The sequence below is a fragment of the Capra hircus genome, chromosome 4, assembly GCF_001704415.2.
Source record: "Capra hircus breed San Clemente chromosome 4, ASM170441v1, whole genome shotgun sequence".
Taxonomy (NCBI): domain Eukaryota; kingdom Metazoa; phylum Chordata; class Mammalia; order Artiodactyla; family Bovidae; genus Capra; species Capra hircus.
This window is the reverse complement of record NC_030811.1, coordinates 24,578,775-24,594,852: the sequence shown is the minus strand read 5'-3', so window position 1 is coordinate 24,594,852 and position 16,078 is coordinate 24,578,775.

Below are 16,078 nucleotides of genomic sequence, written 5' to 3'. Positions count from 1 at the left end.
CCACGGAGTATCCAGAGCTGCCTTCTTCATTGCCTCTGAAAAGGTGGGCCCTGGGCTGGGCCACATGGGGAGGCTGCCAATCCTGCTGGAGGTCCTGCTGGCCCTTCTTGGCTCCCTGCCTCCTCTGCAGGAATGTGGCCTGTGGTCCCCTTGCCTCAAATCCAGTCCTCTCTGTCCTCAAGATGCTCATTTACCCACTGTTACCTCATTCTCTCCAGGAACTTGGGGAGCAGTAGGGAGCAAGCTCACTGTGGCTGATGGCCCCATTTAGAAGACAGTCTGGGCAATGAATGGTCCCCCTGCAGCTCAGCCTCATCTCCTTAATGGATCCTAATTACCCCTGTCCTGCTTGTGGCTTCTCTCCAGGGCCCATCTGTCAGGATGACGGATGAGGTGAATGAGGGGTGTGGGCAGCTGGGGCTGGAGGAATCCTGCCCTTCTCTCCTGGGGTGGGTGGGTGGGGGGGTCAGTGTAGGAAGTTTAAATCAGATCCAAAGATCCTGAGGACCGGAAGGCATCATCGCAGGATGAGCTGTTCTCCCCTAGAAATTGGGCCAGGTGATTTTAGTCTAGAAGGACTGGGGATGGGGAAGCAAGGTGCGGAGAATGGGCTCTTTTGGTGTGCTGCTGCTGCTAAGTCGCTTCAGTTGTGTCTGACTTTGTGTGACCCCATAGACGGCAGCCTACCAGTCTCCCCCGTCTCTGGGATTCTCCAGGCAAGAACACTGGAGTGGGTTGCCACTTCCTCTTCCAATGCATGCATGTGAAGTCACTTCAGTCATGTCCAGCTCTGTGTGACCCCATGGATAGCAGCCCACCAGGCTCCTCTGTCCACAGGATTCTCAGGCAAGAATATAGGAGTGAGTTGCCATGTCCTTCTCCCTTTTGGTGTGAAGTCTCAGGAATATATGATGAGAGAAGAGAGGAAGGCTGGTGGCCCAGTGGAGGACCCACTCCAAGGTGGGACTGAGAGCTGGGAATTATGACTTCAGCCCCAGGTCCATGACAAGTCCACATCCACCTGGGCAAGGCAGTGATCATCAGAGCTGAGTGGGCCCTTCTGAATCGGGGTTATGCTGGCACCCAATCCCAAGTCCATTCCGTATCCCCATGGACACACACCCAGCATTGTTGTTGTTCAGTCACTCAGTCATGTCTGACACTTTGCGACCCAATGGACTGCAGCACGCCCGGCTTCCCTGTTCTTTGCTATCTCCTGGAGTTTGCTCAAACTCATGTCCATTGAGTCAGTCATGCCATCCTACCATCTCATCCTCTGTTGCCCCCTTCTCTGCCCTCAGTCTTTCCAAGCATCAGAGTCTTTTCCAGTTGGCTCTTTGCATTAGGTGGCCAGAGTGTTGGAGCTTCAGCTCCATACACCCAGTGAGTACTCAGTAAATGGACTGCAGGTCATCCGAGGTCCCAGTCACATATCTTTGACCCAGGAAAACTAGCCGATGCTGGACAGCATTGATTCTGTGGATGAAACAGATAAGAGAGAAAGAATAAAGATTCTGCTTCAAGTCTGGTCTAGTCAGTCTGCAAACCAATGAGAGAAGTCTCAGAAGAAACTGATTCTGCCAATACCTTGATTTTGGTGTAGTGGAGTGGCATAGACCAGGCATTGTGGAACTTGACTGCCTGCACTCAGTTTATAGCTCCACTGCCCACTGGCATTGCGACCCTGAACAAGTCACTTAACCTCTCTGTGCTTCAGTTCCTCCCTCTCTGAAATGGAGACACTAGTATGCGCCTCGTAGGTTACTAAGGATTCAAAGAGCTATAAGCCACGGGCTTGGAGCAGAGCCTGCACAAGGGATGCACACTGTGAGTGTTAGCTCTTCTTTCTCTTTCAGCTCTACAATATGGCATCTCAAAGAGGGTGTGAATCCCAAAATCAGGCTGGGCCTGACAGTGCCTCGATCAGACACAGAGAACAGCCAAGGTTGTTGAACTGACCGTCTATGTGGAAACACTTCCTCTTTCCCTCTCTTCCTCTCCAATCCCAATCCAGGCAGCTCAAGGTTGTCAGATGGCTGACAGATCCAAAACACAATCTCCCTGAGCTCCTGTGGTGGCCCAGGCCAGAGCTCCCAGGACAAGAGCCCTTTTCCTGGAGATGGAGCATAACCCTCACATTCCAAGGGGAGATGTGGGACTCGGACTGCAGACAGAAGGGTGATCAAACTTCTGTGGACACACTGCTTCACTTTGGGGATCAGTAAGAGCCTGTGAGGGTGGGCTTGGGGGCTGTCAGAGCAGTGTCTCTGGAGGGGAAGGGCCTAGGCTGGGTTTCCTGCTGCCCGCCTTCCAAACTGAAAAGGAGCAGCTGAGTGTTATTGATCCAAGTTCCAAGGGGAAGATTTGTTAGGAGGTCGCTGGCACCAGCCCATCACTTAGCCGGTATTCATTATTCAGTGATGGGGAGGGGGAGCAGAAGAAGGGCTGGCATCCTGCCGCCAAGCCTGGCCTCCCAAGAGAGGAGCTGATGTGGGAACTGGGAGAGACAGCCAGCCAGTCAGAAAAGGGTCAAGGGCAACTCACTCTCATCCTGGGACAAAGGGTGCCAGGTAAACCTTTTTAAGAGGAATCCTACCTTCCAGGCAGCCCAGGTCTCCCACAGGAACTGGAGCATCTCAACTTTGGCTGGAGAAAGGGAAAAGAATCTTGAGTGGTACCAGCTCTGGCTGCTTTCTGATGGCCTTTGTATTCAATATATGCCTCAGTTTACTCAAATGCCCACTGACATAAAACGTCCCACCCATTTTTAATAGTGTATTGCACTGAAACTAGTCTTTACAGGGACAAAGATGGTAATTAAGTCCTGATATCCAAAAGTGGATCCGAATGATTCACTAAATAAGACCCAGAGGCCCTGGATTCAGCCATGTCCCAACCATGGGCTGGCCTATGTCTAGAGTTGTTGAGTTAGATCACGTTGATATAGATGTTCTGTAACAATATTAACATCAGACAAGTGTCAGCTGTCATCATCATCATATTATTATTATCACCTTTCCAGAAATACAAGTCTGAAAGCATAACACAGCCTTAACAATAGTGTGAGAGATGGTGGGTGTTAGGACAGGAGAAAGAGTTCACGGCAGCACTGTTTGGAAACAACTCAAAGGCCCACAGCGTGAAGAATGGATAAATTAAATATGATATCTTTACAAAATGGAGATTTTTATAGCAATGAAAATGAGTGAACTGCACGTAACAACACAGGTGAATCTCGGTAACATAATGAACAGAGAAAAGCAAGTTCTAGAAGGCTTACAGAGTACAATACCTGTTTTCTAAACTCCAACATTAAAACTTAAAAGATGAATAATATGAGGCATACATATATTGGTGATACATTGAAAAATAAAGCACAAGATTTAATATAATGTTTGTCTGTGACACAGATGGGGAGCACTGAGGGAGGGGGCCAGGCAAGGTGAGGAGCATGCAAATATGTTGTGTATATTCTTCTGCATTTGGAGTTGGCTGAACAAAAATGAGTCAATGTATGCATGAACGAATGAATGGACCAGCAGGCCATGCATGGAACAATATTGGCCTTGGGTCATAAGGATGGATTATGTTTAGTCCAAGTTGAATAACTGGTGTCCAAAATACAATATTTTTTTTTTATCTAAAGAAAAGTCTGATGTTAAGTAGATATTTAGTTCAGTTCAATTCAGTTGCTCAGTCATGTCTGACTCTTTGCGACCCCATGAATGGCAGCATGCCAGGCCTCCCTGTCTGTCATCAACTCCTGGAGTTCATCCAAACCCACATCCATTGAGTCAGTGATGCCATCCAACCATCTCATCCTCTGTCGTCCCCTTCTCCTCCTGCCCTCAATCTTTCCCAGCATCAGAGTCTTTTCAAATAAGTCAGCTCTCTGCATCAGGTGGCCAAAGTATTGGAGTTTCAACTTCAACATCAGTCCCTCCAAAGAACACCCAGGACTAATCTCCTTTAGGATGGACTGGCTGGATCTCCTTGCAGTCCAAGGGACTCTCAAGAGTCTTCTCCAACACCACAGTTCAAAAGCATCAATTCTTCGGCGCTCAGCTTTCTTTATAGTCCAACACTCACATCCATACATGGCTACTGGAAAAACCGTAGCCTTGACTAGATGGACCTTTGTTTGCAAAGTGATGTCTCTGCTTTTTAATATGCTGTCTAGGCTGGTTGTAACTTTCCTTCCAAGGAGTAAGCGTCTTTTAATTTCATGGCTGCAATCACCATCCACAGTGAATTTGGAGCCCAGAAAAATAAAGTCAGCCATTATTTCCAGTTTCCCCATCTATTTGTCATGAAGTGATGGGACCAGATGCCATGATCTTAGTTTTCTGAATGTTGAGCTTTGAGCCAACTTTTTCACCCTCCTCTTTCATTTTCATCAAGAGGCTCTTCAGTTCTTCTTCACTTTCTGCCATAAGGGTGGTGTCATCTCCATATCTGACAAACTGAAACCATAATCACAGACAACTAGCCAATCTGATCACATGGACCGCAGCCTTGTCTAACTCAATGAAACTATGCCATGCCGCGTGGAGCCACTCAAGACGGACGGTTCATGGTGGAGAGGTCTGACCGAATGTGGTCCACTGGAGAAGGGAACGGCAAACCACTTCAGTATTCTTGCCTCAAGAACCCCATGAACAGTATGAAAAGGCAAAAAGATAGGACATTGAAAGATGAACTCTCCAGGTCAGTAGGTGCCCAATATGCTACTGGAGATCAGTGGGGAAATAACTCCAGAAAGAATGAAGGGATGGAGCTAAAGCAAAAACAACACCCAGTTGTTAATGGGACTGGTGATAGAAGCAAGATTCGATGTTGTAAAGAGCAATATTGCATAGGAACTGGGAATGTTAGGTCCATGAATCAAGGCAAATTGGAAGTGGTCAAACAGGAGATGGCAAGAGTGAACGTCTACATTCTAGGAATCAGCGAACTAAGATGGAGTGGAATGGGTGAACTTAACTCAGATGACCATTATATCTACTACTGTGGGCAGGAATCCCTTAGAAGAAATGGGGTAGCCATCATGGTCAACAAAAGAGTCTGAAATGCAGACACTGGACTGGATGCACTCTCAAAAACGACAGAATGATCTCTGTTCATTTCCAAGGTAAACCATTCAACATCAAGGTAATCCAAGTCTATGCCCCAACCAGTAATGTTGAAGAAGCTGAAGTTGAATGGTTCTATGAAGACCTACAAGACCTGCTAGAAACAACACCCAAATAAGATGTCCTTTTCATTATAGGAGACTGGAATGAGAAAGTGGGAAGTCAAGAAACACCTGGAGTAACAGGCAAATTTGGCCTTGAAGTACAGAATGAAGCAGGGCAAAGGCTATAGAGTTCTGCCAAGAGAACACACTGGTCATAGGAAACACTCTTCTTCCAACAACACAAGAAAAGATATTTAATACTGGATCCCCAACTTGTTATTCTAGAAAGACAATCACTGTTTTCTGAAGGGGCTGAGGGGAGCTCCTCTCCATAGCCCATTGTCCTCGGGAATACTCTCCTCACACTCCCTTTTGAGGAAAGGCAAGTTCCAGACTCTCTCTTTTTTTATAACTTTAGTTGTTGATGGGTTTTATTTTATTTGTCTGGCTGTGCCAGGTCTTAGTCGCAGCATGTGGGACCGTCAATCTTCCTTGCAGTCTTCACAGTCTTTAGTTGTAGCATGAGAACTCTTAACTGTGGCTTGTGGGATCTAGTTTCCTGACCAGGGATTGAACATGGTGCCCTGCATTGAGAACACAGAGTCTTAGCCACTGGGTCACCAGGGAAGTCCTCCAGTCTCTCTTACAGCCTGTGGTACATATGCATAAAGCATGTATGTTCCTGGGGCAGAATTTGCACGTGGTACTAAAAAGGAGGGCTTCCCAGGTGACTCAGTGGTGAAGAACCTGCCTGCCAATGCAGGAGACACGGGTTTGACCCCTGGGGAAGAGGCGCCTGGTAGGCTACAGTCCATGGGCTTGCAAAGAGCCAGACATGACTGAGTGACTGAGCATGCGTATACAAAACAATGAAGAATAATGCTTCTGTAAACATTCTTATGCCTGTCTTTTGGTGTACATACGCATGCATTTCCTTGGCTGTATATCTAGTAGTGAAATTGCTGAGTTATAGAGTATATCTATACCCAACTTGGATAGGCAATGCCTCTGTTCTGATGTTGTGCCAATCTGTGTTCTTGCCAGAGGGTATGAGGGTTCTAGTTTCTTGACATCCTCATCAACACTTCGTGTTGTCAGTCTTTGAAATTTTCATCATTGTGTTGAGTGTGAGGTCATATCTCACCATGGCTTTTGTTTTTAATTTCTTTGAAGATTGACAAGATTGAGCATCTTTTCATAGATTAATTGGTCATGTGGATATTCTTTTTTTATGAAGTATTTGAGTCCCTTCCCATTTTAAACTGGATAATTTATCCTGCTTTTAGTGAATTTTTATATTCTTTTTTTGCACCTTAAGTATTTTATTTGATTTACACCCCCAGTGGGTTTATCCCCAGCAGTACCTCCAGATACAATTTGACATGTACATATACTATGTAATTTAGCAGATCTTGTGATTAGGTTTCTCCTTACTAACAAAAAGTGATTTGGGACAATGAGGTTAATCCTAGTTGATGAAGCCAACGGTAGCATGGCAGTATTTTTACACACTTCAGGGATATATATTCTGTGTATAAATCCTTCCAGAGGATATATTTACATATGCTATATATATTCAAGACTGTCCTGGCTATTCTTGGATGTTTTCATTTCATTTCATTTTAAAATAAACTTTATTTGCTAATGCAAGCAGCCCAAATGTCCACAAACGAGAGAGTAGATGAATAAACTGTAGAATAGTTGGAGAAGGCAATGGCACCCCACTCCAGTACTCTTGCCTGGAAAATCCCATGGGCGGAGAAGCCTGGTAGGCTGCAGTCCATGGGGTCACTAAGAGTCGGACATGACTGAGCGACTTCACTTTCACTTTTCACTTTCATGCATTGGAGAAGGAAGTGGCAACCCACTCCAGTGTTCTTGCCTGGAGAATCCTAGGGATGGGGGAGCCTGGTGGGCTGCTGTCTATGGGATCGCACAGAGTCGGACACGACTGCAGCGACTTAGCAGCAGCAGTAGGAGTCACATAAAGGAATATTACACAGCAGTGAAAATGAATAAACCTCTGTGACATGAAGCGATATGGAAGCATCTTAGCAAAGCAATATAAAGTGAAGGAAGAGAAGACTCCGATTACATACAGCACAGTGCCCCTCCCTTTTTTAGAGTGGTAAGATCAATTGAAATAAAAATCTTCAACTTTAAGGAATACATGTAGATGAGTTAGCACTATATTAGAGTAAACATTGTTCCTATATTGAGGAACAAGGGACCTGTGATTCAGAATGACAACTGCCTTAGGCAGGGACAGCAGGATGATGGGATGGCAAATGGCTTCATGGCTGAGTGGAAATTATCATTGAGGTCCTAGCTTTCCTGTTGGGTGGTAGATTGATGGGTGCTTATTGCATTGTTAAAAATACATAAATACATGAATAAATTAAAGACTAATGATGAAATGTTATATGGATCAGGGATTATGATTAATATGATTTAATACAACTTGGAAATCCTAAAGGAAGTCAGTCCTGAATATTCATTGGAAGGACTGATGCGGAAGCTCCAACACTTTGGCCACCTGATATGAAGAACTGACTCGCTGGAAAAGACCCTGATGTTGGGAAAGATTGAAAGCAGGAGGAGAAGGGGACGACAGAGGATGAGATGGTTGGACTGCATCACTGACTCAATGGACATGAGTTTGAGTAAGTTCCGGGAGTTTGTGATGGACCGGGAAGCCTGGCGTGCTGCAGTCCATGAGGTTGCAAAGAGTCAGACACGACTGAACAACTGAACTGAACTGAGACTGATTATACAAAAAATAAAAAAGGCAGAAGATGAAGGATTGAATGAGGACACTACCATCAACCCTTCAGTTGTAGGGCCTCCATTCTCCCCCTGCTTGCTTCACCCATGGACTGAGCAGGGGTGTCAGTACCAAGATGACTATTATATATATATATATCTTAGGACTTCCCTCGTGGCTCAGACTGAAAAGCATCTGTCTACAATGCATGAGACCATTAGTAAAGGTTAATTTCTTTAAATTTGTTCTTAGAAAAATAAACAGAAGTTTAATTTTTTCCCCCTTCTCTACTCCAATGCATCTTATGTATTCCTTGGGGTGTATACAGGCCTCTGGGCTTCCCAAGTGGGGCTAGCAGTAAAGAACCTGCCTATCAACGCAGGAGACATAAATGAGACGTGTGTTCAATCCCTGGGTCGGGAAGATCCTCTGAAGGAGAGCCTGGCAACCCACTCCAATATTCTTGCCTGGAGAATCCCATGGACAGAGGAGCCTGGTGGGCTCCAGTCCATAGCATTGCACAGAGTCAGACACGACTGAAGCGACTTAGCACGCACACGTGCATACCTGCCTGTGCCCTAAGCAAATGGGATTTTAAACCAACTTTCATTGGAATGGATCACCCAGTTGACATGTGGAAATCAGATACCCTCTTGAGCATTTAAGAGGCTGTTGATAGACTCATAGTCAGAAAGGACAAGACAAGACAGGGCAGCCTTGGGAAAAGAAATTTGAGAGGAGTTTAAGAGAAGGAATTTGGAGAACTTCAGTTCCTTAATAGCAGGACATCTAGGCACTAAAGAACTCCATATTCTCTGCTAGTGACTCCTATTTCTCTTAGAGCTGTAATCCCTATTTGCTCCAGACTCTTGTCCTGTCATCCTCCCGCAGAGCACTGACGTTCTCACGTGGGCCCCAGGGCAGTTACAGCCTTCTGTCTGATTCCTGCTCTCTGATGGACTAATTGGTGGAGCCCTCCCTGCTGACGGCCTTCAGATGTTGAAGGCACATCAAGCAGTCCTCAACGGGTCCTGATGCTGCTGAAATCTGGAGGCGAGAGTGGCTTGGGGGTGGGGTGTGCCTTTCAGGGAAGTAGATGTGGCTATGTCTCAAATCCCTGAGCTTGGTCTGATCGGCTTCCTCAGACACAGCCCATCAATCAGCTGCCTTGGATGCTTCCACAGGCAATTTTTAATTGAAAGCTTCAGATGGATTAGGGAGTTGGCTTCGAGGAGCCATGATCCTAGAGGGTAAATTGGCAACAGGCAAGTCCTCCATCCTTAGAATTTGGGGGAAAGACCATATATTGGGCCACAGAGACCAAAGGCTTGATGTCTTTTGAGCTAGAAGAATACCTGCTCCCTCAGGGAGGGCAAAGGCTTGCCTTGTTGGAACAAAGAGCCCACCGCCTGCTCCCTCGGCCTGAGCCTTCCTTGGCTTTTGTAACAGGTACCGAACCTAATGAATCTTACCTATTTTCTGTGCTCAGTCGTGTCTGACTCTTTGAGGCCCCGTGGATTGTAGCCCCCCAGGCTTCTCTGACCATGGAACTGCCCACGCAAGAATCCTGGCGTGGGTTGCCATTGCTTGCTCCAGGGGATCCTCCCAACTCAGGACCCGTGTCTCTTCATGCTCCTGCATTGGCAAGCAGATTCTTTTACCACTGTGCCGCCTGGGGAGTCCAGTGAGTCTTAAGGTGAGGTCAAAGACGCTGTCTTGAAGAAAGTAAGTGCCATTATAGCTGGGCAACCTGTGACCACCACTTGGGGGTGATGTGACCCTGGATGAGTCCACTGATCTCTACTAGCCCTGACCTCACAGATGGGGTGGGGGGTGATGTATTGATAAATGAGCACTGGTGACAAGAAAAACCCATAGCGACCTTACAGACCATTGCCCACCAAGGGTAGGGCTCAGCTGCCAGCATGAAGGCCTGAAAGCCCACTGCTTCCTGTCTCAGAGCCAAGGACCCACCAATCCGGATCAGCCCAGTTCTGGAGCATTCCTCTGGGAGGTGGGCTCACTTGCCAAAAGTAATTTTTCTGAGACTCCATTGATGGGAAGCCACCCATTTTATTTTATTTGGCAAAATGAAAGCGATGAACTGACTCTCCTTGAATTGAATTTTGATGAAGGCTCCTGGGGCTCCTGTGCCCAGAAGCACACTCAAACAATCACCACTCCCCTGCCAAAAAATTCAGTGAGACCCAGATTCTGTTCCAAGGGGAAGGCTGGGAAAGTGGATATGGAGGAGACCTCACAGTCAGAGTTCACCTTCTGTGTTCCAATATTTTTGTGTAGGCTATCTAATTTAACTCTTCACAATGAGCCCACATTTTGTGTGTGGGAAAACTGAAGCTTGAGAGCTAAGTAACTTGCCTATGGTTTCTGACTCCAGAGCTTCAGACCACTCCTTCCTGCCATTCAGCCTCCTGGTTCCCAGCTCAGAGCGTGTTTTTACATGTATTAACTCCTTTAGTCCTCCTGGACAGTGAGGATATTGTTATTATGCCCATTGCACAGATATGGTAAACTGAGATCCAGAGAAGTTAAATCATATGGTGACTGATGGAGCTGAGTCTGGTTCTCAGTGCTCATGCATGTCCACTTTAATACTACTTACCTGAAGAGCAAGTTTGGGAAAATCAAGGAATTCAGTGATACAGGAGGCTGGTTTGTCAGGGTTCCCAAGAGCTAAGGAAAACTGGAGACTTAAGGGCTCCCACCATTCTGGTCTCCAAACCCCTACAGCTCTGTGTCACCCTCCACTTGAGCATCTCTGTTCCTCTGCTCGAGGACAAGGTGACCCTGCTGAGGAGGTGGGGAAAGCAGAGAGGCTAAACATGAGCTTGACTGAACAGCCAAGAAAGGAGTGGCATTGCACAGGTTTAAGATTTAACAAAAGGAGAACCAAATTGACATTTTATTGACTGGCAGTGGGAGTTGTTAAAGACAGATTACTGCACCAAGGGTAGAGTTTGATTGAGAGGCTGGGGGAACACTCAGCCATCAGAGGCATCAAAATGAAGGCCAATGATACCCAAGGGGCAAGGTGAATACATATGTTTGAGCTCACACACAGATACTTGCCAACACACACGCACACACAATACCACCACCACCACCACCAGAAATAAAACCGGGGCTTCTCCCTTAGCTCCCAGAGGCCAGATCCAGAGACCTGGAGTGAAATAAGGGTGAATGGAAAGCACCGTGTGCTAGATTTGATCTTTACTAATACTCCCTCTCCACCCCAGCCTGATCCATCCCTGGACCCACTGGGAGCTTCAGAGATAGAATTCCTCAGGCTTTAAGGTTGAAATAGGGTCTTAAATAGATAGGGGAATAGATGGGGAAATAGATGGCAGATAGATGGGGAAACAATGGAAACAGTGAAAGATTTTATTTTAGGGGGCTCCAAAATCACTGCAGATGGTGACTGCAGCCATGAAATTAAAAGACGCTTGCTGCTTGGAAGAAAAGCTATGACCAACCTAGACAGCATATTTTGAAAAGCAGAGACATTACTTTGCCAACAAAGGTCCATCTAGTCAAAATTATGGTTTTTCTGGTAGTCATGTATGGATGTGAGAGTTGGACTATAAAGAAAGCTGAGCACTGAAAAATTGATGCTTTTGAATTGTGATGTTGCAGAAGATTTTTAGAGTCCCTTAGACTTCTAGGAGATCCAACCAGTTAATCCTAAAGGAGATCAGTCCTGAGTATTCATTGGAGGGGCTGATGCTGAAGCTGAAACTCCGATACTTTGGCCACTTGATGCGAAGAACTGACTCATTGGAAAAGACCCTGATGCTGGAAAAGATTGAAGGCAGGACAAGAAGGGGATGGCAGAGGATGAGATGGTTGGATGGTATCACCGACTCAATGGACATGAGTTTGAGTAAACTCTAGGAGTTGGTGATGGACAGGGAGGCCTGGCATGCTGCCATTCATGGGGTTGCAAAGAGTCGGACATGGCTGAGTGACTGAACTGAACTGAGGGTCTTAAAACAAAACAAGCAAACACCTCATTGCTTCCAGTAAATAAGAGATCCCCTTTCAAAGCCCTCTCTTTGGGGGCTCCCTGCATGCTGGCTGGCTCTGTGCAGAGATGCAGAGCCTCCTCAGGGAACATGAAAATGGCCCCTGGAGGTCTGCTTGAAAGAGTCCTGAACACGGTAATTTGCTCTGGCAGAGAGTTGAGTGTGGGTCATTCAGTGAATCTCAAGAGGGCAGAACAGAGAGACAGGTGGGAAGGGGGAGAATGACATGGACACGGGTGGATAACGAGGAGCAGCTTGCCTTAGACAGTCCCTTAGGGATGCCACCACCCTGATCTCTTCCTTCCTGAAAATATTGGCATGTGGTCTGGACTCTATGGTGGATGATGTTGGATCTTGTTCCAGGAAGTCTATTCTCTGTGGGCCCATCATTCTCTCATGGGTTGCACCCCACCTCTCCTTCTCCCTGGAGCCAAGGGGGGCCTGGATCAGTGTTTGAATGGCCTCTTTCTCCTCTCTTCCTGCAACTAACATCACATCTTTGGGAATGCTTCCGCCAGCTCTCTTCCTTTCCTGAGTCTTGTCTCTGAGGCATTGGCTGTGTCCAGTGATCTCTGACGTTCACGTATAACCCTTCCCTCATCCATGCATAGCCCACTGTCTTCCTAGGGAGAGCCCAGGCAGACAAGGGTCTTATTATTAAAAACAGCTCAGATTCCTCCCAGACATGTGCTGTAGCTATTGCAGGAAGTGGCTCTCAGAATCACTCTCACCCAATTTCCTTTACTCCTACCTGGGTTCTTAGCTCTCAGGGCATCATCTGCCCAGCACCTACCCACCCCCATTCTTGATCCACCACTGCCCCAGGTTCTGCCTGCACAGAGCACTAGGAGGAAAGGAGAGTCTGGTTTGAAGGTGACCTTCATTGAGCCTAAGAGAGATAGCAATCTCTGCAATCAACAAGCCTGGCTCCTCTAGACACTGAAATAGCAACTGTGGAGTAAATCTGCTCCCAACCCCCACCTCCTTCCCCTCTCTTTCTCTTCAGGACAACACAAAGAGACTCTAGGGGTGAATAGGGAAATCACAGCATCTTTTAACAGCCTGAAAGCCTGAAAATAAAGTTCCTGTGTGTATGTATTTGCAGCTCGTCAGTACAGGAAAGTTAGTTATCTCAGCGCTGTGGCTACCACCTTGTGTTTAGCAAACTCTGACCTTTTATTTAAGATCTTATTTGTCCCATCAACATCCCTGAGTTCACGGAGGGTCCAGAGATGCTGTACCCCACTTTAGGTGGGAGAGAACAGAGGTCCAGGGAAGGAAGGTGCCTGCCCAGGGTCACCCAAGAACGGAGAGGATGGAGTGGCTAGAGTCAGAAGGTGACTATCTGCTTCCTAGGGTTCCTGCACTAGATTTCCGCTGGGAGTAAAGTGTGTTCTCAGGACTTGATTGCCAGACCTTGGGGGCGGTTGAGATTGGGATGATGTAATGCTGTTAGCAACCCCCTGTCAACTCCCCACTGTTTCTCTACTCCTCAGGCTGTGCCCAGAGCTATTGTACAGTTGCGATTAGAGCACCCAGTGGCTGGCTGTCAAGGTAGGAACAGATGGAGTGGGGAAGGGAAGATCCTCTGCCCTGAGGCATTTGGGGAGGGGAGTGAAGACTGGATTTGTCAGGGTTGGACTGAGCAGGAATGTGGAACATGTGTTTATATATGGTGGCATGTCATTGATGGGAAAAAAGATGCTGGCAAATGGAATCGTGCATGGATGTCTTTTTGAGTGAACAAAATAAAGGATGGGCCTAGTTAGACAATGGAGAAGGCAATGGCAACCCACTCCAGTAGTCTTGCCTGGGAAATCCCATGGATGGAGGAGCCTGGTAGTCTACAGTCCAAGAGGTCTCGAAGAGTCAGACACGACTGAGTGACTTCACTTTCACTTTTCACTTTCATGCACTGGAGAAGGAAATGACAACCCACTCCAGTATTCTTGCTTGGAGAATCCCAGGGATGGGAGCCTGGTGGGCAGCTGTCTATGGGGTCGCACAGAGTCAGACACAACTCATGTGACTTAGCAGCAGTAGCAGTAGCAGTTAGGCAATGGACCTGCATTCACTTGTATGAGAGCATGGAAGCAGGACCATTCTTGAAGCATCCTCATCCAGTGGGACCACCCTGCTCCTAGGATGCATCTTCCCCCAACCTGGAAGACCCTCTTCTGTCTGAGAGAGAACTGATGGGTGGTGGTGTTCAGAACCAGGGCATGACTGGTTCTTGCATAACTTATCCATGTGAGCAAGGGGATGGAAAGGGACATGGCTAGGTTTACTTCACAGATAGATCCCAGGATCATAACCTCAAAATTAGTAGGGTACTTAAAGGTCATCTAGTTCAATCTCTTAAATATTCAGGTGAGAAAACTGACCTCAGTGACATGCCCAAATGAACACAGTTCCTACATCACAGAATGAAACTCGAACCCTGCTTTCCTCAACTTCTAGCCCAGGACTTTGTTCAGTAACCCCACTGATGAGGGTCAGGTCATCTCACCAAGTTCACCTGCCTCTCTGTAAGAGATCAAGGGGGCATTGTACTAAGCTTTGTTTTTTTTTTTTTTTTTCTGCAGGCTGGAGATACATGCCTGCATTTGGAAAAGCCCTGGCAGTACTCCAGGGACTTTATGCTGAATCCTTTCCAGTAGGTCTACAATATGGCTGTTCAGAAGACAGTCCAGAGAGAATATGTGGGAGACAAGAGGTAACAATGGAGTTAAACGAGACAGTGGGATAGATCAGTGCAGGAAATGTGGGCTTTTGCCCTTCAGCATCCCTCAGAGATAGGTACCTACTTCCACTGTCAGCCATCCTACAGCGACTGGGACCAGATCTATGCTCTCAACTTTAAACAGCAAAAAGCAAAACAACACCTCTGAAGCAATGGTTTGGGAGACATTGGACAACAGGTATTAATAGCATTGGAATGGGATCCCTAAGAGAAGAAAAACAAGAACCCTAAAGGGTTCCAGCTTACTCCTGGAGGCAGATACTAGGGTTGCAGTGTGAGGTGAGGGTGGAGGGAACAGCACATAGCTTGTTGACCTTGTTGGCTGGAGAAGACAGGAATCAGTTTGGGGAGGCCATGGTACCTGGAATTTGCAGTGTGGGGTAGCAGAGAGGATGGAATGGAATTGTATAGAGAAAGAGCTCTGAAGGTCTGCAGAAGTCCCCTAGCATCTTTAGCTGAGCACTGATCTGCACATGCATGAGAGGAAACTCACCACAACTGGGAGAACCCGCTAGAAATCATAGAGCGAACAGTTGCTAGAGCTCACAGAGGGGCAGGAATAATTCATGTTCCCACCAGCTAGAGTGGCAAGATTTCCTAATAAATGCAACATTGGGTAGAATCCTCAGAGGAGACATTTTTTTTTCAGTAGTAGAGTCAAAACACCCTAAGGAATAATCATTGTTGTGGACCTGCCCTTACAAAGCTTAAAGCAAGTCTCAAGAGCATCCAATGGATTCCAAGTATGTGCATGTTAAGTCACTTCAGTTATCTCCAACTCTTTGCGACCCTATGGACTGTAGCCCGCCAGACTCCTCTGTCCAGGGGATTCTCCAGGCAGGAATACTGGAGGGGGTTGCCATGTCCTTCTCCAGGGGATCCTCCTGACTCAGGGATTGAACACGGGTCTCCCACATTGCAGTCAGATTCTTTACCATCTGAGCCAGCAGGGAAGCCCTGTGTATATGAGAGCAGACTCTAACACACACACACACACACACACACACACACACACACACACACACACATACACACACACACACTTACATAATTATAAGACATGAAAAAGCAAGGAAATAAGAGGAATAATTGAGGAGAAAATCAATTAATAGAAATAGACCAAGACATGACAGAAATGATGAAATTAGTAGACAAGGATGTTAAAGCCATCCATCATTATAAAAATTACACAGATATTCAAGAAAGTATAGGAGGATGTGAACATGAAGAGGAGAGACATGTGGGATACAAAGGGAGGTCAAATGGAACTTCTAGAGAGGAAAAACAATATCTGAAATAAAAAATATACTGGATGGAATTACAGTGGATAAGACACTACAGAAGTAATGATC